Here is an 11198-nt window from a genome sequence, read left to right as displayed (position 1 = left end):
CACTTAGATTTGAACTTAGTACAAGGAGATAGGAATGGATCAATTTGCATTCTTCTACATGATAACCTCCAGTTGTGCCAGCACCATTTGTTGAAAATGCTGTTCCCCCCCCCCACACTGGATGGTTTTAGCTCCCTTGTCAAAGATCAAGTGACCATATTTGTGTGGGTTCATCTCTGGGTCTTCAGTTGTATTCCATTGGTCTACTTGTCTGTCGCTATACCAGTACCATGCAGTTTTTATCACAATTGTTCTGTAGTACAACTTTAGGTCAGGCATGGTGATTCCACCAGAGGTTCTTTTATCCTTGAGAAGAGTTTTTGCTATCCTAGGTTTTTGTTATTCCAGATGAATCTACGAATTGCCCTTTCTAATTCGTTGAAGAATTGAGTTGGAATTTTGATGGGGATTGCATTGAATCTGTAGATTGCTTTTGGCAAGATAGCCATTTTTACTATATTGATCCTGCCAATCCATGAGCATGGGAGATCTTTCCATCTTCTGAGATATTCTTTAATTTCTTTCTTCAGAGACTTGAATTTCTTATCATACAGATCTTTCACTTCCTTAGTTAGAGTCACACCAAGGTATTTTATATTATTTGTGACTATTGAGAAGGGTGTTGTTTCCCTAATTTCTTTCTCAGCCTGTTTATCCTTCATGTACAGAAAGGCCATTGACTTGTTTGAGTTAATTTTATATCCAGCTACTTCACCAAAGCTGTTTATCAGGCTTAGGAGTTCTCTGGTGGAATTTTTAGGGTCACTTATGTATACTATCATCTGCAAAAAGTGATATTTTGACTTCTTCCTTTCCAATTTGTATACCCTTGATCTCCTTTTGTTGTCAAATTGCTCTGGCTAGGACTTCAAGTACAATGTTGAATAGGTAGGGAGAGAGTGGGCAGCCTTGTCTAGTCCCTGATTTTAGTGGGGTTGCTTCCAACTTCTCACCATTTACTTTGATGTTGGCTACTGGTTAGCTGTAGATTGCTTTTATCATGTTTAGGTATGGGCTTTGAATTCCTGATCTTTCCAAGATTTTTATCGTGAATGGGTGTTGGATTTTGAAAATGCTTTCTTGGCATCTAATGAGATGATCATGTGGTTTTTGGCTTTGAGTTTGTTTATATACTGAATTACATTGTTGGATTTCTGTAGATGACCCTCAACAGAGGAATGGATACAGAAAATGTGATTCATTTACACAATGGAGTACTACTCAGCTACTAAAAGAATGAATTTATAAAATTCCTAGGCAAATGGATGGACCTGGAGGGCATCATCCTGAGTGAGGTAACCCAATCACAAAAGAACTCACACAATATGTACTTAATGATAAGTGGATATTAGCCCAGAAACTTAGAATACCCAAGATATATGATACAATTTGCTTAACACATGAAACTCATGAAGAACAAAGACCAATTTGTGGACACTTTGCCCTTTCTTAGAATTGGGAACAAAGCACCCATAGAAGGAGTTACAGGGACACAGTTTGGAGCTGATTTGAAAGGATGCACCATCTAGAGACTCCAGGGATCCATCTCATAATCAGCCTCCAAATGCTGACAGCATTGCATACACTAACAAGATTTTGCATAAGGACCCAGATATAGCTGTCTCTTGTGAGACTATGTCGGGGCCTATCAAACATAGAAGTGGATGCCCAAAGTCAGCTATTGGATGGATCACAGGGCCCCCAATGGAGGATCTAGAGAAAGTAACCAGGGAGCTAAAGGGATCTGCAGCCCTATAGGTGGAACAACACTATGAACTTCCCAGTACCCCCCGGAGCTCGTGTCTCTAGCTGCATACATATCAGAAGTTGGCCTAGTCAGACATCAGTGGAAAGAGAGGCCCATTGGTCATGCAAACTTTATCTGCCTCAGTACAGGGGAATGTCATGGCCAAGATATGGGAGTGGGTGGGTGGGGGATGGGTGGGGGAGTGGGTTGGGGACTTTTGGGATATCATTGGAAATGTAAATGAAATAAATACCTAATTAAATAAAAAGAATAATTTAAAAAAGATGTAGTGTGGACTTTAACCTAGAATATTTTTGAGCCTTCCTAAAGAAAGAATGGTGTTGTATTTGATATGAGGACATTATGTCAGCTGAAATAAGCCAGATCCAAGAAGTCAATTGCTGCTGGATTAACTTGATCAAGGCAATCAGAACGCCGAGATTCGTAGAAGCAGAGAAGTGAGGGGGGCGGGGGGGACTGAGAGGCAGTGGAAGGAGGGAGTTGTTCCCTGTGTATGTAGCTGGGTCTATTTGAGATGAATGTTTTCTAGAAGTCTCCTGTGCAGCTTGGAGCTCACAGTTAACAATACTGTTTTGTGCACTTAGTATTTTATCAGTGTGGTACATCTTGCCACAGTAATTCCAAATAATAAAAAAAAAATTAAAAATCAGAAGAAAACCTTTTACACCTTACTCTTCAAGGTTGTCATGAGAATCCAGTGATATAATTCCCATTAAATCTCTGAAAAGAGAAAAAAAAAAAGAATTTTTGCATCGATATTAAAGAGAAATTGTTCTGAAGTACTCTTATTTTGTTGGATCTTTGTGTGGTTAGGTATCAGAGTAATTGTGGCTCCATAGAATAAATTGGGAAGAGTATCTTCTGTTTCTATTTTGTGGAATAGTTTGAGAAGAATTGGAATTAGGTCTTCTTTGAAGGTCTGAAAGAACTCTACACTAAATCCATCTGGTCCTGGGCTTTTTTTGCTTGGGAGACTATTGAGTACTGCTTCTATTTCTTTCGGGAAAATGGGACTGTTTAGATCTTTAATCTGATCCTGATTGAACTTTGGTACCTAGTATCTGTCTTGGAAGTTGGCCATTTCATCCAGGTTTTCCAGTTTTGTTGAGGGTAGCCTCTTGTAGTAGGATCTGATGATGTTTTCAATTTCCTCAGGATCTGCTGTTAGGTCTCCTTTTTCATTTCTGATTTTGTTAATTAGGATACTGTCCCTGTGCCCTCTAGTTAGTCTGGCTAAGGGTTTATATAGTCTGTTGATATTCTCAAGGAAACACCTCCTGGTTTGGTTGATTCTTTGAATAGGTCTTTGTGTTTCCACTTGGTTGATTTCAGCCCTGAGTTTGATTATTTCCTGCCTTCTACTCCTCTTGGGTGAATTTGCTTCATGTAGTTTTAGAGCTTCTAGGTGTGCTCTCAGGCTGCTAGTGTATGCTCTCTCTAGTTTCTTTTTGGAGGCACTCAGGGCTATGAGGTTTCATCTTAGGACTGCATTCATTGTGTCCCATAAGTATGGGTTGTTGTGGCTTCATTTTCATTAAACTCTAAAGGGTCTTTAATTTCTTTCTTTATTTCTTCCTTGACCAAGCAATCATTTGTGGGACGCCTGACCCGCCAGCAAGAAAGACACCACACTAGGATCCTTCTGCACACGTTTATTGGGCTGAGCATTGACTGTGTAGGCGAAAGACTCCGAGCCCTGGGCCTCTCACTCTTATATACTATCAGTTCCCATCCACTCACAGCAGGCCACATCACCTCACCAGGTATGCAGCTTCAGCTAATCAGGGCAGCAGGGGCATATCTCCACCAAAATGGCTTCGCCAGTAACCTGGTAGACCTGTGCAGCTCTCAAGATGTTTGTGGTTTATATGAGGAAGTCAGGTGCAAGTCATATGACTTAGCTGCAGTCCCTGGCGCCTTTGGGACTGCTGCCACACCCGGTCCCCACATCTCCCCCTTTTTTCATTTTTTGGCAGAGAGAATGTCTGTTTTAGATTGCCCCCTGCAGCAATGTCCCTTACCTGTCCTTGGGAGACAAACAGCATTGGTTTGATCCCTGTCTTAGGTTGGTGACATGCCCATGGAGTCTTATCACTGACTACTTCTCTATCATGCCAAGCCACACTTGGGGAGATTGTGTTTTGCTTGCAGCAGGTGCATAAAAAGGCCAGGATGTTGATTAATCTATGGCCAGATCTTAATTGCTGCAAGCAAGCCTCATGGGTGAAGGTAGAGGTCTGATCACCAGTGTGCAAGCATAGGGGCCCTACACAAAACCATCCCTTGGGCTCATCACCCAGAGAGGTCTTGGCCAGCTCCCGTGTCTTTTTTCCTGGGGGAAGGGAACTAGGACACTGAACCTTCATGCAATCAGACATGCCTTCCACAGGATGCCAACAGCAAGCTATCCTCTGTGCAGTGCTTAGCCTCGCAACTCATGGCATAATGCAGCATAATTTCTTTTAGAGTGGCAAACCGAATCTGAGGAGATTGTCCCGCCTCCACTGCAGCAAAAGCCTACGCCACCATGGCGAAAGTGCGGGCCTGCACACACTGCACCTGACACATGTGTCAAGCACACAACACACACACTATTACAAGCATACATCCCAGGGCTCCCATCCCCGCTCATCAGCCCTGAAGCAAGGGATAGACAGTTTGTAAACAATGTAACTTGAAAAGGCAAAGGTACAAAGCAAGGCATCCTAGTCACAACAACCAAATGATATAACGAATATCACTACTACAATTAACATTATTCTTCTAAACAATAAACACAAAAGGAGATCACATACAAACAGGCGTAGCCAGAAAAGAAACATTCCTTCCTCCAGCAAATTGAAATACAGAAGTTTCAAACACATTAGAACCATTCCAATAAAATTTGATTTATCCCAGGCTCCTCCCACCACCTGGCTTAAGGGGGAAAGATCAGTGCAACTACCATTCACCCACATAACAACCATACATATAAGGGGCACTGCCCAAGGTGGAAGGGAATCAGGAACACTCCTACAAAAAGGAAAGGGGGGGCCCATCTAGGTTGGGAGGGTATAGTGCCATTGCCCTTGGATATACTGGCAGGCCACACCCCTCGAATCCAGGTAGCATTAGTTTTAGTAAATTCAGCTGAACACAATCACTCATCTGTGAAATATTTTGAATCATCTGAAAATACAACAATCCCTTTAGCTGAAGCAACATAGAAAAAAGGCAATTGTAGCGAAGCATTAGATGTAAAATATTGAGCAAACACTTGAATGCGTCAATGACATGGGTTTCAGGAACACAGCCCCAATGTAGCTCTTCAGTTCTCACTAGTGGGAGCATTCCCAGCCACAGGAACATCCACGTCCTCACAGCTCCACCTGCCCTGAATTGCTCTGTTCAGCCACTCCTCCGGGACCTGCAACTGTTGTCGTAGATGATCCTGAAAAAACACAAACAGACCCTCTCTCCCAAACCAATTGAGAACACTCCTCTCTTACCTGATTCAGCGCCTCATTATCTCTCTGGAGTTCTGCAAGACCTTCAACACCAGTGGGCAATGATTTCCACACCCTTATGGCAATCTGATTCACCTGCTTAAACACCTGCACTGGATATCCTGTCTGTTGTTGTGCAAAGCGACCTTGACTAAGCAGCATATCCCTGTCCCATGCTGGATTTCCTGCAGCAACGTTAGCCACTGCCTGTTCATTTGTAAATTCAATAAGGAAGGCTTTCCAATCTAAATACTGCCCAGGTGAAAGGTATGCCCTCACCAAGCCTGCCCAATTGGACGGTGTCATACAGTGTCTATTCAATGCCTCTACTTGAGCCACAATATAGGAAGCACTCAGGCCATATGTCCGCACGGATTCAACCAAATTCCTGATTACTTTGAAATCTAAAGGCTCATATCTCTGCCCTGCTTGGTCGGTGAAAATAGGACATCCCAGCAAGGAGAATCTAACCTCTCTCCAAACCTCCAGACAGAAGGTCTGCTTATAAGTGGCTGCCGAGGAGGCATAAGGAGGGGGCACAGAAGCCTTCCTCCTCCGCCTCGGCTCTTTTGTTTTGTCCTTTCTGTCCACCTGATAACACTGTGTCTCCTTTTTCTTTTTTAGCCCTTCTCCTCTTCTGACATACTCTCTTGTTGCTCTATAAGGATTTTCTGACCTGTCTTGACTGCCTCTCGATTCAAACAGTAACAGAGTCCATATATCAGAACAAACAAGACCAAAATTATCAGACCTACCCACAAAGGGTCAATGGGAGAAAAAAGCATAACTACACAGCGAGGATCTATTGATCACTACACTGAGGTTATCATAGTTCCTTAACTTGTCCCAACGTCGTGAACCTTATTGCTACTGCCAGAGAGAAAACAGGACGTCTCCTGTTTTCCTTCTGTCCCTAGGAGAGCTCTGAAATAGCTTATTTTCATTTTTCTCTTCTTATATTTCTTATTTTACTTATATTTCTGCACATGCCTTCTTTTTCATTTCTCTCTGTTTCTGATATGCTTCCCTGGTGCTCCTGCAAAAGTTGCTACCCTTATCAAGGCAAGTGACAATTACTGGACCTACTGCGTAAGAAAGCATACCTCTCAGAGACTCACATTAATTTCTTTTTACTTACCGGTACCACTGTTCCCCAGATGAAGAGTTCTGAATCCACGCAGTTGAATCCTTCTCAACAGTCTGTGTTGCGGGAACACTTCATTAACTGCTCCTTCCCCGTGATGCAGTTCTGAATCCTCCCTGTAACAGGGGGTCTTCGCTCATGCCTGAAGATGTTACTTCCCGGGTTTCAGCACCATTTGTGGGACGCCTGACTCGCCAGCAAGAAAGACACCACACTAGGATCCTTCTGCACACGTTTATTGGGCTGAGCATTGACTGTGTAGGCGAAAGACTCCGATCCCTGGGCCTCTCACTCTTATATACTATCAGTTCCCATCCACTCACAGCAGGCCACATCACCTCACCAGGTATGCAGCTTCAGCTAATCAGGGCAGCAGAGGCATATCTCCACCAAAATGGCTTCGCCAGTAACCTGGTAGACCTGTGCAGCTCTCAAGATGTTTGTGGTTTATATGAGGAAGTCAGGTGCAAGTCATACGACTTAGCTGCAGTCCCTGGCGCCTTTGGGACTGCTGCCACACCTGCTCCCCACAATCATTGACTAGGGTGTTGTTCTGTTTCCATGTGAATTTTGGCTTTTTGTTATTAATGCTGTTATTTTGGATAGTCCATGGTGATCTGATAGGATGCATGGGATTATTTCAATATTTTTGTATCTGTTGAGGCCTGTTTGGTAACCGATTATATAGTCAATTTTGGAGGAGGTCACCATGTAGTGCTGAGAAGAAGGTATATCCTTTTGTTTTAGGATAAAATGTTCTGTAGATATCTGTTAGATCCATTTGTTTCATAACTTCTGTTAGTTTCATTGTGTCTGTTTAGTTTCTGTTTCCAGGATCTCTCCATTAGTGAGAGTGGGGTGCTGAAGTCTCCCACTATTATTGTGTGAGGTACAATGTGTGTTTTGAGCTTTACTAAAGTTTTTTAATGAATGTGGATGCCCTTGTATTTGGAGCATAGATATTTAGAATTGAGAGTTTCTCTTGGAAGATTTTACCTTTGATGAGTATGAAGTGAACCCTGTTGTCTTTTTTGATAGCTTTGGGTTGGAAGTCAAATTTATTCGATATTAGAATGGCTACTCCAGCTTGTTTCTTTGGACCATTTGCTTGGAAAATTCTTTTCTAGAATTTCACTCTGAGGTAATGTCTGTCTTTTTCGCTGAGGTAGGTTTCCTGTAAGCAGCAAAATGTTGGGTCCTGTTTGTATAGCTAGTGTATTAGTACAGAGCCTGAAATCGGGGTCTGTCTCAGAAACTATGTCACTTCTGCCTGTCCCAGAAGCTGTGTTGCTTCTGCAGTCCGCTAGCCCACCCTCTGTAGTCTGAGACCTGACCTGTGCAGACTGGTCTCAGAGGGACCTGGGACACAAGATGACTCCCTCACCTGCTTTGGGGGTCAGAGCCCTCCTGGGAAGCCACCTTTCCTCTGGTGGGGAAGGTGCCTGGATGTCTGCAGCCCAAAACAGTGACTGTCCCAGAAGTTGTGTTGCTTCTCTGCTCGCTCACCTTCTGCAGTCTGCGAGCTGATCTGCACAGACTCTAGTTATTTTTTTTAATGAGCATTTATTTTATACTATGCATATGATTCCTTTGGCTGCATCTGAGTATATTCACCATGTATGTGCCTAATATATATGCAGGAAAGGAGTAGGTGTAGCATCCCGAGTAGGTGTAGCATCCCATAGAACTATATATATATAATACTGTGTGCTTGCTGAAAACCAAGCCCAATTTATCTGTAATAGTAATAAGTACTTTTACCAGTAGAGGCATCTTTCCAACTCTCAACAGTGAACTATATTTGTAATTCTTTTATAGTTTTAACAATATTTGATTTAAACACAGTAAATATGCAAGACTCTTAAAAATGTTGAGTGACCATCAAGGTCAGAAAGGTTTGTGGTTTTGCTGATTTATACAGAGGGAATGCATCTTCTGAAATTCCTTTTTCAGTTTCACATACTTAATATACACTATGATGTGCTAACAAATGTATATTATGTACACTGATTATTTCCTTGTAATTAACATGACCACTACAGTGGTTTGAATATGTGTCATCTGCATAGACTCATGCATTTGAATTTTTAAACAATGGTCAGTGGCACTATTAGTGGGTGTGGCCTTGTTAGAGATGTTTCCATTTTGGGGAAAGTGTGTGTCACTGTGGGGTGGTCTTTGAGGTCTCCTCCTGTACTAATGTAGATGATAGTCTCTTTTGGCTGCCCTCAGATCAGCATTTAGAACCATTTGCTCCTCTAGTACCATGTCTGCCTTCAGGCTGCCATGATTCTTGCCATGACGATAATGTGCTAAATGTCTGAAAAGTTAAGTCAGCCCCAATTAAATGTTTTAATTTTATAAGAGCTGCACTGGGAATAATGTCTTTTCACAGCAATAACAGCTAACCTAAGAGAATCATCAATTTCTTATTTTGCTTGAAAGGCAAGGAAAATCTTCTATGTTAGCAAATTTAAAACCTAATAAAGTATTAATTTTAAATTAAAATTTCTGACAGCCATGTATTTTAGGTTATATTTTGATTTAATATTTTGAAGCAAAATTAACTGACATTATTCTGCACATTAATGGATGTATCCCTGAAAATAGTGCATGGATATCTGAATGTCTATGTTACTCAAAATTTTTATTTTCTTTTACACTTTCTAAATGTCATGGCATATATTTACAAAGCAATAACACATTATCAAACTATACAGAACTTTGTCATCTTTAATAGTATTCAATATCTTTCATAAGTAACAGAAGACAACTAGACTTATTTTTCCACTATTAGCATTTATTAAAAGTCTTAACATTACTAATTCAGAACTTGTAGCTTTCATAAATCACATATGTGGATAAACTAGAACATTTTTTTAGCACTTCAGGTAATTGGACTTATTTCTTTTACCATAACTTTTCTTTTGTACTAAGCAGTAACAAAAATTATGTATTTTCATATGTGGAAAAATGAAGCTTGTGTAGTTGTAAAAGATATTCACTGACCTTCTGTTTCTAAGATGCCATTTCATTAATCTTCACCATCCACTGTAAATAGGATTCATCCATTATTCTAAGGTTTCCACATCCCAAAGTAGAAAATGTCAAAAACTTTTTAACCTCAGAATCATGTGCAAGAACATTCAGTTCCTCAGTATATGCTTCCAGAATTCCTTATAATTTCCAACTATTCCTAGAAAACTCTCATACAGTCGTCAAGGATAATAAGACTGCTGACAACATGTTATATTTATATTTTGTATTATATTCTTTGTAACTAATACTTAAAATTTTCATCTATACTTCACAATCAATACATTTCTAGTTACAAGATTCTTCAATATAGTGCTTAAAATGTTTTTTAAACTTTAATAATAGCTTGTTATCTATAACAAGACCTCTACTCCATATTAAAAGTGAATGTATTTCCAAGATTTGGTGGCTCTTGTGTGTCTTGAAACTATTCAGTGCATAGAAGCCTGGATGTGATTATGATACATGGCTAATTGTCAAGAAATATCTTCTGCTGAGAAGCTGCTGTTCTCTCTGACATTTGTAAATCACCCACTTTGATACGTTTATTTACTTGATGCACATTTTTATATTCAGCCTCATTTCTGGCTTTGTAGTCTCCAAACATAGTATTTGGATACAAGCTTAGATTATTTTTTAAGTTCAAAAAGTACAAAACATTTAAATAATCACTACAGTAAAAATGGGTCCAAGTAATTATTTCCACTTACTATGTCTCATTCACTAAACATTGCCTGAGGATCCTATCTATCCATCTTGTGTTAGAGACTCATAATGGCAATAACAATTTTTATAAGACTTTTTTAAAAATCAAATTATTTAAAACAATTTTTATCACGTTTTGATTTTCTATGTGTGTGTTCATATGTGTGTTCAAGTGTGTGTGTGTATGTGTGTGTGTGTGTGTGTGTGTGTGTGTGAGAGAGAGAGAGAGAGAGAGAGAGAGAGAGAGAGAGAGAGAGAGAGTATAGGAGGTACACACATAGGTTTTAACACATCAGGTGTGGTAATAAGTGTGTTAATTTACCAATCTGTAACACTGTCTCATTCTTTTGGAAAATGTTTATGTTCAGAATCCAGTGTTGATTTTCTATTTAAAAATGTCTAATTTCACTCATAAGCTTAAGATAGAAATATAAGTACAATGAAACTTCAATTTCCCTTTCTTTGAAAAATACTGGTTCTTGATATCTATAAGTATAGTAAGGTTGATTTATAGTCCTAAATGTAAAATCCGGTAGTGATATTTCATTGTGATAAAATGTTCCTATTTGTCTGATCTATTATGTGTTTTAATGGAGTTAAACTATTTTGGGGACATCTTAAAGTGAAATGGTACTTGAATACTGAATGAAAGCCTGAAATTCTGTCTACAACACACGCGTTCCCAATGTAAATTTTCTTTTTGATCCTGTATCACATGGTTGCTTTAAGTTTGCTTTAATGAGCTTCTTTGTTCTGGGGCCAGTCACCCTCAAATGAAGTTAAGATAGAATGAAATGTAAAATCATTTGGAATTGCAAAAAATAAAGAATGCAAAGAAGAAGAAAACAATGATTCTTCTCTATTATACTTTACATCAATAAACTAGCACAATTATTCAATACCCAAATTCAACTCATATTTTACTTCTAATTTCAAACTAAAATCATACAAAGAACTTTTACATCATGCATGAAGTATATTTAATTCTTCTTCACTATCATTTACATTAGTTGTCCCTTTACATTTTATGACATAGATGCTCTTCTGCTCTTAGGCTAGA

The sequence above is a fragment of the Mus caroli genome, unplaced genomic scaffold (genome assembly GCF_978045245.1).
Source record: "Mus caroli unplaced genomic scaffold, Mus_caroli_1 scaffold_12, whole genome shotgun sequence".
NCBI classification, from domain to species: domain Eukaryota; kingdom Metazoa; phylum Chordata; class Mammalia; order Rodentia; family Muridae; genus Mus; species Mus caroli.
This window is presented reverse-complemented; position numbering follows the sequence as displayed.